The sequence below is a fragment of the Octopus bimaculoides genome, chromosome 14, assembly GCF_046866305.1.
Source record: "Octopus bimaculoides isolate indiv1 chromosome 14, ASM4686630v1, whole genome shotgun sequence".
NCBI lineage: Eukaryota > Metazoa > Mollusca > Cephalopoda > Octopoda > Octopodidae > Octopus > Octopus bimaculoides.
The window spans coordinates 25,523,936-25,542,498 of NC_142941.1; the positions used below are offsets into that span (position 1 = coordinate 25,523,936).

General features: G+C 34.7%; 1 protein-coding gene across 10 annotated transcripts in view; it reads left to right on the top strand.

The window, feature by feature from the left end:
* Positions 1-1,340: 1,340 nt before the first annotated feature.
* Positions 1,341-18,563, top strand: part of LOC106883611 (uncharacterized) — a 187,491-nt gene continuing 170,268 nt past the window's right edge. For 2 of the 10 annotated variants that reach the window (XM_089362562.1, XM_089362565.1), the window contains exon 1: positions 1,362-1,802. The gene's annotated coding sequence lies outside the window, so the exon portion shown is untranslated. Of the gene's footprint in view, positions 1,803-15,179; positions 15,461-18,563 lie in introns of all 10 variants that reach the window. The other 8 variants (XM_052972777.2, XM_052972779.2, XR_016244254.1 and 5 more) reach the window with 7 other exon arrangements.

Below are 18,563 nucleotides of genomic sequence, written 5' to 3' on the forward strand. Positions count from 1 at the left end.
TCCCTCACTGTCCCTCCCCTCACTTTACCGCTCACTTCAAGAATACCTCCTCTGCTTAACACGTCTTATTTTTGTTATTATTTCTACCTCTCCCTTCAAGTGTAGAAAAGTAACAGGTATTTGCTGAGAGATATTTGAATTTTAAGGACACTGAGCATCAGCTGATTCCGCACATCCGTGTACATACCACGCACAAATATACCCGTATATGTCCATACATCTACAGATATACTCTCACACTTACACATACACAAACATGTACATGCACACACAATTATATACATACATATAAATATACATGCACATGAAATTATATACCCATGCACATCGGCATGCAGTTTCACGAGCCAATGTAAATTCCAGATGCAACATAGGAAAGGTTCCAGGAATGATGTTTATGTAAAAGAAGAGCACAAATGGGTCAAAGGTTCGCTACAGCTGTTTCAGACGCGTTTTATTGATGTATAATTCGGGTGAATCAAAAATATAAAATTTTGTTCATAGAAAAAATTCCAAGATTTGGAATGTAGATTTCGGCAACTACGAAGGCAGTGGTTGTACCTCTTTGTGCGCATAGGCACACACAGGCACACACACACACACACGAATATTTACATATATACTTATCTTTCTACATATGATTAATACGCGCACGTTTGTATACAAATGCCTATATTTATACATAGGCTTCTTATACAACCACATGTAACTTATAATGTGTACGCATATGTAACAACTTGCATACGTTTGCATCAATATGAGTGGTTGGAAGTGTTATGATGGCCGAGAGGTTAAGGTGATTCGCTACCTAGGTTATGGGTTCAAATGAACTTTTAAACAGTATAATTTTTTATCCACTTTGGCTCAGTTCACTTGAGCTAGTCATGCATATGTGTGGGTGCGAGTGTGTGTGTGTGTGTCTGAGTGAGTATAATTATTATGTGAATGTGTTGTATGTGTATATAAATACATTTACATATTATTACATTATGTAATAATATATTCACATACACACACGCACATATATTGTTCAAAACCTTTGCATAGGACTTGAGATAGCGATAGTTGTATCTGCACATATATATATAAATGTGTGTGTATGTGTGTATGTATTCATAAATACGTTTCTCTTTTTCTCTCTCTCTCTTTCTCTCTCTCTCTCTCTCTCTCTCTCTCTCTCTCTCTCTCTATATATATATATATATATATATATATATATATATATATATATATATATATATATATATATATAAGCACACGCATGTGTCTGCTTATTTGTAGCCATCTATATATATGTGTGTGTGTGTGTGTGTGTGCAATGCACAGAAATTTCTATCTATGCTTATAGTACGACACACCACTACTACCACTTGTATCACCACTGCTAATACCGCCACCACTATCATGACAACCACCACTGCCATCAGAATATCTACTATAACTAATGTAACTGATAGTACCGCAACCACCACCACCAGTACCTCCACCGCCGTCCTCTGCTGGCAGCACCGGTACAATGAGCAGCAACCAGCAGCAACTGCAAGTCACTCTAGTTCACCACCACCATTACCACTAAACCTGTAACTACACCGTAACTACCACCAGCAGTACATCACCACGACCACCACAGCCACCTGCTACATCAACTACTAAATATCACTAACATTAGTACACACACATAAATTGCTAAACAGTGAGAGTAACTGCTTGTTACTGTTGTGGGTCGATTGTTATTTTAGTTGTTGTTCTTACTGTTAGTATTCCACTCCCTCTGGACAACACATTATTCTACCTGACCAAGGGTGCGTTACTTTTACTATTATTATCTTTCTTGTTCTTAAAATTATTGTTATTACGATGCCAGTTTACACGTACAGCTGTGTGTGTGTGTGTGTGTGGTGTATATACATATTTAAACATGTATGTATGATATTGTTTTTCAGGTCGACATCCTTTCCATTTCTTACTGGGAAGACAATCGTCAAATCGCATATTAATACAGAAATATTTTCAAACACCTCTCTGTATGCATGTAAGTGTGTGCGTGTGTTTATGTGTGTGTATGTGTGTGTTTGTGTGTGTGTGTGTTTGTGTGTGTGTGCGTGAGTACGTGTTTACAGATAGACGAATACACATGCATGCGCTCGCAAGAGTTTAAGTACAGTGCATTCACGACGTTTGTTCAAAAGTTTTGAAACCTGTTACAGCCCAGATCTATTGGTATATATACATATGTGTATGTGAGGGGGCGCATGCGCGTGTGTGTATTATATTATATTATCTCATATATCATATCATATTATACTGGCAGGAAGCTGGCAGAATCCAGGCCAAATGCTTAGAAGCATTTTGTCCGTCTTTATGTTCTGAGTTCAAATTCTACCAAAGTCAACTTTGCCTTTCACCATATCGGGGACGATAAAATAAGTACCAGTTGAGCACTGGGTTTCGATGTAATCGACTTACCCCACGCCCACGACATTACTGGCCATGTGCCAAAATTTGAAACGAATATCATATTATATTATATTTTATTGTATTTTATCACATCATTTATCACATAATAAACATTTATGTATATATACATGTGTTAGTGTGTATATACACAAATACACGCGCGGGCATATACACATACACACTCAAATACATGAAGCTGTGCGCATGTGTATGAATGTATACGTGTGAGCGTATATTCGCACAGACAGTGGCAGATGTAGAAAGTACATACCAAACAACCTGTATCTGCATACACAGAGAAGCGCACATACGAACACACAGGCACATGCACACGAATATATACATATATACTAATTTTTCTAAATATAGGCATTTGTATACAAATGCCTATATTTAGACACAGACTTCTTATACAACCACATGTAACTTATAATGTGTACGCATATGTAACAACTTGCATACGTTTGCATCAATATAAGTGGTTGGAAGTGTTATGATGGCCGAGAGGTTAAGGTGATTCGCTACCTAGGTTATGGGTTCAAATAACCTATGGGTATAATTTTTTATCCACTTTAGCTCAGTTCACTTGAGCTAGTCGTGCACATGCGTGTGTGCGAGTGTGTGTGTGTCTCTGAGTGAGTATAAGTATTATGTGAATGTGTTGTATGTGTATATAAATACATTTACATATTATTACATTGTATAATAATACATTCACATACACACTCGAACATATATTGTCACTTGTGTTCAAAACCTTTGCATAGTACCTGTGTGTGTGTGTATATATATATATATATATATATATATATATATATATATATATATATATATATATATATATATATATATACATATATATATATATGCGCATATGTATACATATGTTGTGTATGCAAGTAATGCATATGTTTGAATGTGTATATGTGTGTGAGAGAATAAGATACAGAGAGAAAGAATGACGGTTGAGTGCAGACAAACAGCAGAAACTGTTGTCATTGTGAACTGAAAGAAAATATAACTTTATAAAAAAGGTGGAAATTGAACTCAGGAAAGTTTCAGCTGCTATGATATACATATGCGCAAATAATTGTACCTATGTATGTATAATATACACAATCACATACACACACATACATACACAGTACATATAGATATATATACTTACGTACATGCATACGTTCATACATACAGCCCCATGTATGCACGTATGTATGTATCCGGAGGTATTCCTTACTTGTAACAAAATAACTTGTGTTGAGTTGTGTGTATGTGTGTATGTACTATATCTATATGTCACACTCTCTATTTATCCTCCATCAAACTATCTCTATATATTTACCATACTTACTCTCTTTGTATATGTGTTAAATCTCACACATTGCTTTCATTTTATCACAGTTATCACAGAAAAATCTTGTTTTCTGATTGGGTAAGAATGATCAAACGTTAAACCTCTGTAACATTTTTCTAAAATTTTCCTGGAATGAATGAATCACAAACTCGAATTCATCGTGAAAAATTACATCAATATACCAAATTTGAAAATTTTCACTTAATTTTAAAATTTCAAAATCTGTGACAGCGACAGAAAAGATCTCGCTCATTTGTCTATCTCTTTCATTTTCTCATGGTAAACTTTCTCATTCTATAATAGTATATCGTTCACACTGACTCTGTGCGCGTGTAGGCATGTACGAGGAGTTTCATTAGGACGACAGTGTGAATATCATGCTTTTCTGTTTGTAAATATGTTTTTCTCACACAAACATGCATGCGCACGCGCACATACACACACACATACACACACACACACGCACAGACACACGCACACACACACACACAAACACGCACACAAATGTGTGTGTGTGTGTTGCAATGTTTATATATATATATATAAACAAATAGTAAATGAGTATATGCATATATACGTACAGGTATGTGCATACCGACATCCACCTGTATGTATAGGTGCATATCTGGGTACAGGACATTGCAAACAAAACGTAGATGAGAAAACACGCAAGCCACATAGAGAACATTCTACTTCATCAACTACCCCCGTTTTAACACCGGCGTTTCGAAGAGCTGGGCAGACGCATCGTTAAAACGGCTCTTCCCATGGACCGCAAATTAAATTTGTACACACAAATTAAATCTTGCCATGGAGGAATGTAGTGGCGGACAAAAAACAAGACAGGAAAACAAACAGAAAAGGCTTTACGGCCAGACGAGGAAAATTGTGTGTATGAACGCTGTGAGGCACGAACTTGAAACACACACACACACACACACACATATATATATATATATATATATATATATTAATAGTAATGGTAAAACAACAAAAGAATGAATGAGACCTCGATATTATAGATAGAGGAATTTATCTGTAATATAACATGTGACAATTATTCGGTTGCCATAGTAAGACTACGAGTTTCGTATCTTTTTTTATTGTGTCCACGTACAAGCATTTTATCTCTATATTTTTTATATATATATTTTACATATTTTTTACATATTTATATATATATATTTATATTTTAATTGCTTTATATATTTTTACACATATTTTCTGTATTTTAACTTTCACCCTGCATTTTTTTTGTGCACGTGCGTATATAGACGTTTATATGAACTTTTTGTGCGCGTATGGGTATATACACGTGTATGTGTCTGTGTGTGGGGTATATATATATGTGTACATGTAAATGTACACGTGTATTGTATATATGTGGGTGTACATGCGAGTGTTTCACGCGAGTGTGAGTGAGCATATGCACATATAGCACCTGCGTATTTTAAACGTGCATTTGAATATAATTGTGCACATACCCATAATTATATTTGAATATAATTGTGCACATACCCATAATTATATTTGAATATAATTGTGCACATACCCATAATTATATTTGAATATAATTGTGCACATACCCATAATTATATTTGAATATAATTGTGCACATACCCATAATTATATTTGAATATAATTATGGGTATGTGCACGTGTGTGCGGATATGCATATGTGTACATCGTGTGTGTGTGCGTGTGTGTGAGTATGTATATATGTACATGTATATGTACATGTGTATGGTTGCATATATATATGTGCAACCATATACATGTGGATGTACATACGAGTGTTTTACGTGATTGTGAGTGAGCATATACATATATAGCATGTGCGTATTTTAGACGTGTATTTGAATATAATTGTGCGCATATGGGTATGTTCACGTGTGTGTGCGCGCGGATATGCATTCGTGTACATGCATGGTTGCATATATATGTGTATATATACGCGTATGTGTGGGTGTGCATGTTTGTGTTTCACGCGAGTGTGAGTGAGCATATGCATATAGACACATGTACGTGTGTGTGCGTACGCGCATGTGTATGTATGTACATGCGCGCTTACGCGATTTCTATGAGCATTTTCACTTCCTTACTTGTTTACTTTCTCCCCTTCGGTTTTTCCCCCTTATTTAACAGTCATTCTCATATCTCTTTTGTCTTAATAACGGTGAATTACATAGTAATTTCCCTGTGTTTAACGGTCATTTTCATAGCATTTTTTGATTGCCTCGATAACTGACGAGATGCCGGAGAAGGTTTCCGCCCCGACATCCGAAACTCGGAGTCCTATTATGGCAATCGAATAATTGTCACATATTGTATTATATATATATGTGTGTGTGTGTGTGTATAATTATGATAATAATATTAGGGATAAAAATCCAAATTTACAGGTAAACATTCAATTTAATTTAATTTATCAAAATTAAAATTAAATTAAGTTTCCCAGTATATAATAAATATATATATAACTTAGAGAAAAGAACCACAATTCCTGAACTCATCCATGAAAATCCACAGTCACATATAGAAAAATTTAATAAGTAAAAACACTAAAAAGAACTATAATAAAATATAAAGTAATAAGTATTAAAATAATGAAACGACTACACGTGTTTCATAACCACATTTTCAAATAGAAAATAAAATAAAATCGATTAAAATAAATTGATCGAAAATCAATTCTATTCAAAAATATAGCTAATCATCGGGTCAAAATACAATAATAATAATAATAATAATAATAATAATAATAAAATGAATGTATATATATCAACTAACAATAAATAATAAATGAATTTATATAAAAATACTTATTTTATCAATAGGTAAAAGTACTTATTTTACAAATAAATAAAAGAAAAATATTTAACGATATTATTGAAAATAAAGGCAATACTTATCGAAGGTTTAGTTTAAACTAAATTTTAAACGTTATACTATTAACTAAGCGTTTATTAGAATATCAGCTAACAATATATAACAAATGAATTTCTATAAAAATACTTATTTTACCAATAAATAAAAGAAAAATGTTTAACAATATTAATGAAAATAAATGCAATACTTATCTTATCGAAGCTTTAGGTTAAACTAAAATTATAAACGTTATACTATTAACTTAGCGTTTATTAGAATATTAACTAACAATAAATGAATTTCTATAAAAATACTTATTTTACCAATAAATCAAAGAAAAACATTAAACAATATTATTAAAAATAAGTGCAACACCAATCTTATCGATCCTATGTAAAACTTATTTAAATTATAACCATTAAATTTATTCCCGTCCATTAAAGTCAATATACATTTATATACGACATCCTTCAAATTACATTTATTATTAAATTTACATTTAGTCTTATTTCTGCGTGTACAATAATTATATCCTTGTCCTTATTATTATTATTATTATTAGAATAAGTATTTAACTTATTTTGTAATAATTATATAACCTAAATCTATTAAAAGAAGAAATAATGTTGCCAACATTATTAATAGTAGAATAACCTACACCCAAATCATTACAAGATATAACATTTTTTATTATCTCTAAGGAATATATCAATTACATTTAAAATCTCTTTAATAATGTTAGTTTTAACTTGAACGCCGGAAGGAATGATTAGCCAAAGTTTATTCTTATTATAGATATTATTATATTTATTATTTATACTATTAAATTTATTATTATCATTAAATGAATTAAATTTAATCCTATTATTTTGTCCATTACAATTATGTTTATGTTTTTTATTATCATAATACCTATTATTCTTACCATAATTACCTAAGTAGACCTTATTATAATTCTCAATCATTGATATTATAATCATTAATATTATAATTATAATTATATTTCGGATTATTAAAGAATTGAATATCATTAGTATATCCCACCTCATGTAATAGGGTTCATGTTTTTCGAAGATCTCTAAATTAGATGAAAGTAATGATATTCTCTTACCAATAGTAAATGTTAACGATTTCTTAATTGAGGGTGGGTGATTACTTTTAGCATGAATATATTTAATATTTTCATTAATCTTATGGTAAGGTTGGGTTTTGCCTGTTGATAAGTTAAAATTCTCTCAATTTGGATTTTTATTCGCATTCATAGTGACTCTAGTCGCGAACCGTGAGCTATACAGAAAGTTGCAGCTTATCGTAAGTTCGATATAGGAAAAAGTGTGTAACCTTCAACGCCCAAGCGCCCGGGAACAGGGGGCGCAGCGGGTGCACCCGCACCCCCTAGAATTTTCAAGGGGTGCAAGATCAAAATTTGCACCCCCTACATAATCTTACCAGTTGCAGAAAAAAGTGTCTAAAATCTATCGGTATAAAATGCTTAAGTTCGATCTCGTTTCAAAACAAAGAAAAAAATAAATATATAAATAAATAAAAGTGATGAAGCTGGCATAAAATTCCCTGGGGACCACTAACTTCTGAAGGCAAGTAGCGTCAAAATACAAAAAAAATAAGTGACAATAACAACAACAAAACCAGCATGTGTGGTTAATTTTGAATATATAGCATTACTTGAATTATTGAAGACAGCTCCCACCCAGTTTCTGTCTGCCAATACTTCTCTCCATCTTTCAATACCACTCCCAAGTTCTTTGTAATTGGTGTTGCTAAAGACTTAAAACATGGTTGAATGGATTCGACCGTTTGACCCCAGTCGAAAAATAAAACCCTTCAAAATTCTTTCAATACAAAACGACCATTCAATAATCCATACCATTATCAGCTTGATCACTGCCTGGGTAAATGCCTTTTTTTTTCAACTCCAACTTTAGTCTTGATTCACCTTTTCATTAAATCTTTACTTTCCTTTTGTCTTTATTCCTCTCTATCTGCTTGAGTTCCTTAGGAAATAGTTTCCTTTTAGCGTTACTACTAACAAATCGTATCTTAAAGACGTAGTTTAGACAGAATGATTTATATATTGGCGACTTTCATTTTTTTTATCTTGCCTTAATTCTGTCATATTATTAATTAAAACTCTTCCTGCCTATATATAAAATAATATTTGCGTCATATCTGTTTCCGATACTGTCCTGCTTTTTCATTTTATATAGAAAACGTTGATTTAATTAGTTTGATAAGTGCCACTGCACGAAACTCTCGAACTTTCAGTCACTATGTAACTTTCTCCGATCAATAAATCTATATTTATTGAGACTGACTCAACATAAGTTCTATTTTTCATGTTTGAACCACTACGCCTCTGATGAGAACCCAATAATGTTCGGAAATCGATTAAAGTTGTTCATCTTTTTTTCAATCTACGGAGAAATGGCTAAATTTGCCCTCTCTATAAATATACGATATATATATAAATATAAATAGACCTCGATAATCGGCTCGGGATTCTCCCTCAATGACTTTACAAAGGTCACTTGGGGCCCCAATTCGCCGTGAAACCATTTGGTAGCTGGTATCGTTACGAGGTCTATTTATATTTACCCACTTCTCTACTTGTAGAGTAAGCTCTCCTCCGGTTATATGGTTTTACCGTATATTATCACATATGTATATGTATATATATATATATATATATATATATATATATATATGCGTGTGTGTGTGTGTGTGTGTGTGTGTGTGTTTACATATATATATATATAGAGAGAGAGAGAGGTAGGTAGGTACATATGTAAGCACACATACATGCACGCATATACATACGAATGTATGTATTTGCGTGTCTGTATGTCACCCCACCATCGCCTGATAACTAATGTTGATGCGATTATGCCCCTGTAACTTGGCGGTTCGAAAAAAGAGGCGATAGAATTAATACGAGGCTTCCAAAGAATAAATCCTGGCGTTGATTTCTTCAAATAAAAGACGGTGCTCTAGTATGGCCTATCATCTTTTGAAGCATATTGGATGGGAGGTCATGTTGCTGGTTTTGCCAATAAAAACACAAGCACTATTTATTTGATGTTTACTATTTGCTTTTCAGGTTTTTGTTCGACCAGAGTTTTTTCGTTACAATTCAGTGGCCTTATTCGTGATCCTTTATTTATTTTTCCTTTCTTGTGTCTGCCCTTTTTAATCATCTGCCATGTTGTATTCAACAGAAATTCAAAATCTTATGGGAAACTTCGTAAATCTTGTAAGGGAACTTGCTGAAGAATGCAGTGCAGAAGTAAGTCAGTGGTTTAAGCGTCGGAACAATTTCCTCTCTGATACAATTCAAAATGAAATTTTAGAGGCATATGCTCATAACATTTTACATGAGATCAAAATAAAAGTAGAAAATTCCAGATTTATTGGCATTATATGTGATGGTACCACTAATTGCTCTGGCATGGAACAAGTATCAATCACTGTCCGGTACGTTTCTGAAGACCTGAATGTCAATGAGGATTTTCTAGGTTTTTTCCCTGACTGCTCTTCGGAGACACTGACTAAGATTTTTCTTGATGTTTTTTGTCGTCTAAACATTTCACTTGGCTCAAAGTTATGCTGTTTTTCATTTGATGGTGCAAGTATCATGAGTGGAAACATTTCAGGTGTACAAATGCGATTGAAAAATTTGTTCCCAGGTACATATTTTATACACTGTGGAAACCACTCTCTGGACCTTATCCTCCAAGAAGTTGGTTCTAAGGTTACCTTTGTAGCTGATGCACTGAATTTTGTTCATCAATGCGCCATTCTTGCAAAAGAGTCACCAAAAAGAAAAGCACAATGGACAAATGTTAGTGGTGAGAATGTCATCATGTTGCAAGCAGTGTGTCCAACTCGGTGGTGCATTAGAGCAACAGCACTGAAACGAGCAGAAAACAATTATAAGAATATTCAAAATTTTTTGCTTGACCTTCTTAATGACTCGTCGTTAAGAGCAGCAACAAAGGCTACTGTTAAAGGGCTGCTAAAACAATCTGGCAAAGCTTCCATTTTGTTCGGCATTAAAATCGCTGGGGATATATTTGGGGTATGTAAGCCAGTGGCACGTAGCTTACAGCGTCCAGGCACGACAGCCGGTGATTGCTTGAAATTGATTGAAAAGTTGAAAAACTCTCTTTCAAAAATGAGAAGTGAGGTTTTTAAAAAATATTTCGATGAAGTATCCTCTTCTGACTTGGTTAAAATGCCCAACATTTCGCGATCTAAAAATACACCACTGCGCTTTAGGCACACAACAACTACTGAAGAAGTTGCTCTTTCTGTCACCGATGACTGGCGTCGGCAATTTTTCTCTATAGTAGACGTCATCGAAAATGAATTGACTCGCCGGTTCCAGCAACAGGGAATACGTGTATGCTCTGAGCGAGAGGAGTTGCTGTTGTCAGCAGTCAATTGTGGAGTATTTAACTTTGAAAATGCACATCTACCTGCTTCTTTTGATTTGCTCTTACTTTCATCTCAAATCAAACTTCTTGCTGGCCTATGGACGGAAAGGGAAAATTTGCCTAAATCATTTAATGACATAGTTGAAAAACGGAGAGTGTCTGATGCTATTTTTCGTTCTAGTATGCCACAAGTGTTGGCGTTAATGCAGCTTGTCTTGTCTTCACCTGTATTTGTTGCATCAAGCGAAAGAACATTCAGTGCACTTCGCCATATGAAGACCTGGTTCCGTACCACAATGACACAGCACTGTCTTACACATTGTGCCATAATGCATGTACATAAAAAAATATACGATGAAAACACTTTGCACATCCTCATGAAACGTTTCATTAACAAAACGTGTGAGCGTAGGAAAACTTTTGGAATATGTTGATACAGTTTTTTTCATATACGTGTGAATTATGGAGTGATGCAAAAACTCGGCTTACTTCCATTTTAACACTACTTATAGCTTCATTATTTCTTTCTTGGTAAACTGACATTTGAATGTTCAGAGAAAACTTCAAAAGTAACTATTAGTGACTTCTCTTCAAGATGAACAAAATTTGGCATCATGCTGTTATCAAGTACCTGTAGAAAAAGGATTTAGTCCCCAAGAACATGTTGATATATCGGAGGATGATGCTCCAGTTTTATCAACAGTGCAAAACAGGTTAACTGATTTGAGCAGAGATAATTTTGAGAAGACTAATGATCTGAACAGTCTGCAACTGCCTCCACCGGAGAAAAAAATAAATTGCCAGTGTTATTAGCATATCACGTGTGAGAGCTGAGAATATTCTACACAATAAATTTGGCATGATGAAAGTTTCTGCTTGGTGGGTGTTGCTTATTCTGACACCTGATTAAAATGGCACCAGGCTGATCACATTTCGATAATATCTGACATTGCTTGAGGCAAATCCAGTTTCATTAAATGTGTTGGGTTTATCATTTTGAGTTAGAGAATAAGAGATAATCTAACAGTGGAGACACTCCTCAACACTTACTCTAAAGAAGGTCATCAAGATTGTTTAATCTGCAGGGAAGGTGGTGGCCTCAGTATTTGGGATTGCAAAAAAGCATCTCACCATCAATGGAGAGTGCTGTACTGTGCCACCTTTCAAAGGCAGTTGCGAAAGGCTATCAAGGCCAAACGCAAGGAAAACTGTCGAGTATGTTTTTCTTTCATCGAAACAAATACTCCAGTGCACAAGTAATTGGTTTCGATGGCTGCTGTGTGTGATTGGCTTTGGACTGCTAAGCCACCCTCCCTACTTTAGTGATTTGACCTCATCTTATTATCTATATCCCCTACATATATAAAAAAAATCCTCGGTTTGGAGCCAATATCATAGTGATGATGTCTTATCAGCTGTTGAAAACTTGTTTAACTAACAGGATAGCTTCTTTTCCAAGGCAATCGAAGCAATGAATCGCTGAAAGAAGTATGCAGGAGTGGCTGTGTGGTAAGTAGCTTGCTTACCAACCACATGGTTCCGGGTTCAGTCCCACTGCATGGCACTTTGGGAAAGTGTCTTCTACTATAGCCTCGGGCCGACCAAAGCCTTGTGAGTGGATTTGGTAGACGGAAACTGAAAGACGCCCGTCGTATATATGTATATATATTTATGTATGTGTGTTTGTGTGTCTGTATTTGTCTCCCCACCATCGCTTGACAACCGATGCTGGTGTGTTTACGTCCCCGTAACTTAGCGGTTCGGCAAAAAGAGGCCGATAGAATAAGTACTAGGCTTACAAAGAATAAGTCCTGGGGTCGATTTCCTCGACTAAAGGCGGTGCTCCAGCATGGCTGCAGTCAAATGACTGAAACAAGTAAAAGAGTAAAAGAGATGATCCTTTCTGTTTGATTTTCACTTTTCAATTGCCTCAATTTTATTCCAATTTCAAAAATGTGTATTGTTTACATGAACTAAACCAACAGTATGTTTATCCAACATTTCACAAAACTTTATTAAAACTTCCATCGTTGAATGTTTTAACATTGTAATGTTGTCACCTTCTACAAAATGCCAGCTTCCACATCCTGTTCTCTGATGGAGGGGAAAATAATCAAACTTTAAACCTCTGTTACAGTTTTCTAAAGTTTTTCTGGAATAAGTGAATAGCATCAGATTCAACGGGAAAAATTACACCAATATATCAAATTTGAAAATTTTCGCTTAATTTTAAAATTTCAGAAGGTGAAATCAAGCAGAAAAGATCCTAATATTTAAAAATGAACTTCATTTGGTCACATTCTATGAGAATATATTGGTCAGCCTGTTAACTTTCCAGTCGATCCTCATAATAATAAAAGTTATTATTATTGAACATTTGTTTGTTTTGATACCTAAATTAGAAAACTTCACCTTGTTTGTAAAAATTTTGGGTACTACAGGAGAAGTGTGGACCTGAGTCCTGAGAGTGCGCATGTCACAAATTTGCGCGTGCACGCGCATTAGTTGTAAGTAGTCGATTTTAGCTCACAAGGCAAATGACGAGACGCGTGGATTCGCGCTACTTGCTGTAAAAGGAGCGGGGTTATCCATGTAATACAAAAAGAAAATTGCAGATAAGTTGAATATAAAAGTGAAAAATAATCATTGAATACTGAAAAAAACATTCCCCTCCCCTAACTTTAAACCCTAACCCTAAACCTAACCCCTAACCCTAAACCCTAATCCCTAACCCTTAATAAAATATGGGAAAAGCTGGAGATGAATGTTTTGAAAACATTCTGAACTATCTTTCAGAATGGTTTACTTTTCAATGAAATATCATTTTGTTATTTTTCATGTTTTTATTCAATTAATCTGCAATTTTCTTCTTGTATTAGATGGATAACCCACTCTCCATTTACAGCAAGTAGCGAGCGTCTCATTTTTTACCTGTGTGCTAAATTCGACTACTTATGACTAACGCATGCGCATGCGCAAATTTGTGACATGCACGCTCCCAGAACTCGGATCCACACTTCTCCAGTAGTGCCAAATTTTGAAACTGAGTTTGTACCCCCTAAGCAAATTTTGTTCCCGGGCCACTGTCAACGCCAATATATTGTTATTGTTCCTGAACTTACACTGTCCACCACTTATTTGTTTTCTATACCTGCCACGGACTGCTTGAAGGTTAGAAACTTCCCACACTTGGATCCCTGGATCTAAGCCTTATATATCGCGTTCTTGTTTTTGTATACATTCGCTGCTTTCTTCCAAGGAATCTAATGCTCTTTGTTTAGTTTTTCCTTGAGGCTGGCCAGATTGGAGCAATATCGAGAATAAGCAGCCGAAATTGTATGTGTGTATTTGCATGCTAGTATGTATATGCGTATGTGTTTATGTACGCGTTTGCAATTATACATGTCCTGGATTCGATCCCACTGCAGAGCAACGTGCGCAAGTGTTACCACAGACTCGGGTTTGCCCAAACCTTGTGAGGGAAATTGGGAAGACGGAGACAAAATCGAAACCTGTCAGATGGATTGTGCTTGTAATACAAAGATACAATCTTGTCATACATTGTGCTATACTTATTCCACCTGAAGAATGCGTTAAAAGTACACGTCATACAGTTCTATATTTAAGAGATGAAGAATTATGTACATTATTTACATTTGACGGATATAGTGTGGTGGTTAAGAACTCGGGCTACTAACCCCAAGATTCCGAGTTCGATTCTAGGCAGGGACCTGAATAATAATAATAACAATAATAATAATAATAATAATAATAACAACGAAAAATACCTTAGGAATGAGAACCCAGGTTCGAAATTTCCCCCAAGACACCTGATGAAAGCTGGAGGGTATATCAGCCGAAAAGTTGTGTTAACAACGAACAAGATGAGGACAAATATCCGTCAAATGTAAATAGTGTAAATAATGTAAATAAAGTACACTGGTGGTGCGTTTTCGATTAAAAATACGTGCTGTTTTTGTGTTGTTGTTGCTTTGGGATTTTCTTTCGAAAACACCCACTCCTTCCATTATTTGTTTCCTCTATTGCAGGCGATGACAAACATAGCTTTCCGACCTGATCTTCCATATCTCACATGCTTTCCACGAGGACTTTAAACAATCCTCAACTTGTAGTCTTGGCTTCTGTTCGAGGCGCTTTCCATAAATAGGTTCACAGTATAGCAACTGTTTGGGGATCTTCCGATCATTCATCCGAACGAGGTTGTCCAGTCTACTTAAACGGTTCTTGAGCACTAACAGTCCCACGCTCAGTACGTTGGATCCCTTCAATATCTCTGTATCTGGAGTCTGCTAGAACCAGCCAACATCATGTATGTATGTTTGTATGTATGTATGTATTCTGTACGCACGTACGTATGTACGCACGTACGTATGTATGCATATATACTTTCACTATTTTTATCATCTATTAGAATTTTTCTTAGAAAGAGGGAACTGGTTTCTTACAAAGAAACAGAACCAACATCGATGACATTCGATATCAATGATGGATAACCTAGATGTTCTATCAGCTGATCTATCTACCAGTGCATATAGTTGAGTATTCCCAAGTAACGTATATAAACAACTGCATGTGTGTGTGTGTGTGTGTGTGTGTGTGTGTGTGTGTGTGTGTGTGTGTGCGTGCGTGCGTGCGTGCGTGCGTGCGTGCGCGCGTGCGCGTGCGCGCGTATATATACATATAATTATTTAAAGCTGGTTGTTATGGCCGGTCAGAAAGTAATCATTGGTTTCGCACCTACAAAGTACTTAGCTGTATAGGCGACTCGTCAATTGGTCGATGGTACATAACCAACTTTAAATAATTATATCACAGCTCTAACGTTTTAGAGTGCGCTTCTTTTTCGGATATATGAATTACTTCCGATATATGTGGCTGTGTGATAAGTAGCTTGCTTACCAACTACATGGTCCCGGGTTCAGTCCCACTGCGTAGCACCTTGGGCAAGTGTCTTCTACTATAGCCTCGTAAACGGAAACTGAAAGAAGCCTAGTCGTTTATATATGTGTGTGTGCGTGTGTTTGTGTGTCTGTGTTTGTCCCCCTCCCCCAATAACTTCACGACCGATGCTGGTGTGTTTACGTCCCCGTAACTTAGCGGTTCAACAAAAGAGAGCGATAGGATAAGTACTAGGCTTACAAAGAATAAGTCCTGGGATTGATTTCTCCGACTCAAAGGCGGTGCTCCGGCATGGCCGCAGTCAAATGACTGAAACAACTAAAAGAATAAAACATATACATGTGTACGTATGTATATTCTTTTAATCTTTTATTCTTTAACTTGTTTCTGTCATTTGACTGCGGTGATACTTGAGCACTGCCTTTAGTCGAGCAAATCGAACCCAAGACTTATTCTTTGTAAGCCTAGTACTTATTCTATCGGTCATTTTTGCCGAACCGCTCGGTAACGGGAACAAACACAGACACATACACAACTATATATATATATATATATATATATATATATATATATATATATATATATATATATATATATATATATATATATATATATATGTATGTATGTATATATATATACGACGAGGTTTTTTTCAGTTTCCGTCTACCAAATCCACTCACAAGGCTTTGGCCGGCCCGAGGCTATAGTAGAAGACACTCGCCGAACGCCCAAGGTGTCACGCAGTGTGACTAAACCTGGAACCATGCGGTTGGTAAGCAAGCTACTTACCACATAGACACTCCTGCCATGGTGGAGCACCGTCGTTAGTCGAAGAAATCAACCACAGGATTTATTCTTTGTAAGCCTATTACTCATTCTGTCAGTGTGTTTTACCAAACCGCTAAGTTACAGGAATGTAAACACAGCAACATCAGCTGTCAAGGAATGGTGGGGGGACACACACAAGACACAGGCACACACATACACAAATATACACATATATACGACAGTCTTCTTTCAGTTTCCGAGTACGAAATCCACTCACAAGATTTTGGTCAGGCTGAAGTTATAGTAAGCATATATATATATATATATATATATATATATATATATATATATATATATATATATACATATATATATATATATATATATATATATATATATATATATATATATATATATATATATATATATATACATATATATATATATATATATATATATATATATATATATATATATATATATATATATATATATATATATATATATATATATATACATACATATATACATACATATATACATATATATATATATATATATATATATATATATATATATACATATATATATATATATATATATATATATATATATATATATACATACATATATATATATATATATATATATATATATATATATATATATATATATATATATATATATATATATATATATATATATATATATATATATATATATATATGCTTTCGGTACGAATGGCTTTATTACATGACGCCGTATTTTACAATCCTGTAAATAATATTAATGGTATTTTATATAAGCCTTTCACCGTGCAATGACTAACGAAAATAGTCTAATCTAATAACAGAGCATATAAGCCCTCGACAGAAAAAAGAAGGCTTTCCCATCCGCGTGGGATGCGAATCCACATCCCTTTGTTAGCATGACTGTGTGTGTTACCTTCACACACGGATAGGAAAGCCTTCCTTTTTCTGTCGAGTTTTTATATGCTTCGTTATTAGACTATTTTCCTTAGTCATTGCACAGTGAACGCTATAAACTTTAAGCTTATATAAAAAAAATAGCATTATTATTATTATTTACATGATTGTAAAATACGGCGTCGTATAACAAAACCATTTGCACCGAAAGCATATATATATATATATATATATATATATATAATTGGAAAACATGAACAGTTTCGTATATTGTTTACAAAATAATAGCTGATCGTTTGCGAAGGATCGAATGCACAGTGAACACTTAGGATTTTTGCTCTGGTAATTTCTGCTCTCTCCCATGTTCACACACGACCAGCTATATGTCACTATGAATCTCCCTCTGTTTACACCGTCGCTAGAAGGGGACTTAACTCATGCTCCGATTTGAAAATTGTTTCAATTTATTGTTTCAATTTAGGAAGCAATAAAAAAAAGTAATAAATGGCCGATTCCGGCCATTTTCGACCATGAGGAATCCATTGGTGCGACTCCCAGATTGCTATCTTGTAAGGTGTGGATTTCTATAGATGCAACACACACACACACACACACACACACACACACACACACACACACACACACACACACACACACACAAACTCAGCTATACAATATGTATAGATAGATAGATAGTTACACTCCGTCTTCCGTATTAAACATTTTAGTCATTATATATATATATATTTTTTTTTTTTTTATATACAACGACTAAAATAATTAATACAGAAGACGGAGTGTAACTAGAAGCTTTATTTA